A 1497-nucleotide genomic window follows, 5' to 3' on the forward strand; every position below is an offset into this window, starting at 1 on the left:
ATGAGGGTACAAACATTTTGGTTACATTTTATGTCTTTTCCTCACCCAAGCAAGGATTAGAGGCTTGCCCTTCCCCTCTACAATGCTCCCCATGTCCTTTAGTTGTGAGTTAATCCCCCATCCCCGAATCCCTGGAGAGTATTATTGCCATGTAAGCACCCTAGTGTTCATCAGTTGTTACCAATTTGATGGCGAGTACAAGTGGAGCTCATTCTTCTGATCTTGTGATACCTCACTTCGGATAATGTGCTCAAGTTCAATCCAGGAAAATATAAGGGTGCTAGATGACTGTCGTTTCTTATAATTGAGTAATATTCCATTGTATACATATACCAAATTTTAATAATCCACTCATGAATTGATGGGCACTTGGGTTGTTTCCACATCCTTACAATAGTGAATTGTGCTGCCATAAACATTTGGGTGCAGATGTCCTTATCATAGAATGTTTTGTGTTCTTTTGGGTAGATGCCTAATAGTGCTATTGCTGGATTGAATGATATTTCTATTTTTAGCTCTTTGAGGTATTTCCAAATTCTTTTCCACAGAGGTTGCACAAATTTGCAGTCCCACCAGCAGTGTAAGAGTGTTCCTGTCTCTCCACATCCTTGCCAGCATTTGTTGTTTTGGGATTTTTTGATAGAGGACAATCTCATTTGGGTTAGGTGATATCTCACTGTGGTTTTGATTTGCATTTCTCTAATGATTAGCGATGTTGAGCATTTTTTTATATGTTTTCTGGCCATTTTTCTGTCTTCTTTTGAGAAGTTTCTGTTCATTTCCTTTGCCCAGTTATTGATGGGGTTGTTTGATTTTTTTCTCGTTGATTTTTTTAAGTTCTAGATAGATTCTTGTTATCAGCCTTTTATCAAATGTGTAGAGAGCAAATATTTTCTCCCACTCTGTAGGCTGTCTATTTGCTCTAATGATAGTTTCCTTGGCTGTGCAGAAGTTTTTTAATTTGATCAGACCCCATTTATTTATTTTTGTTGCTGTGGTGATTGCTTTGGGGGTCTTCTTCAAAAATTCTTTGCCTAGGCTGAAGTCCAAAAGGGTCTTCCCGACGTCTTCTTCTAGAATTCTTAGGTTTCATGCCTTAAGTTTAAGTCTGTTATCCACCATGAGTTGATTTTTGTGAGAGGTGAGAGGTGGGGATCCAGTTTCTCTCTTCTACATGTAGCTATCCAATTTTCCCAGCACCATTTTTTGAAAAGAGATTCTTTTCCCCAGTGTATATTTTTGTCTGCTTTGTCAAAGATTAGATTACCATAGGCAGATGGTTTCATCTCTGTATTCTCAGTCCTGTTCCAAAGGTCTATGTCTCTGTTCCTATGTCAGTACCATGGTGCTTTAGTTATTATAGCCTTGTAGTACAGCTTGAAGTCTGGTACGCTTTGTATGAAACCAGAAAAGACCTCATATAGCCAAAGCAATCTTAAGTAAAAAGAATAAACTGGGAGGTATCAGTCTACCTTAATGCTTTTTCTTTTTTCTTTT

Source organism: Propithecus coquereli, unplaced genomic scaffold (assembly GCF_000956105.1).
Source record: "Propithecus coquereli isolate 6110/MARCELLA unplaced genomic scaffold, Pcoq_1.0 Scaffold514, whole genome shotgun sequence".
Taxonomy (NCBI): domain Eukaryota; kingdom Metazoa; phylum Chordata; class Mammalia; order Primates; family Indriidae; genus Propithecus; species Propithecus coquereli.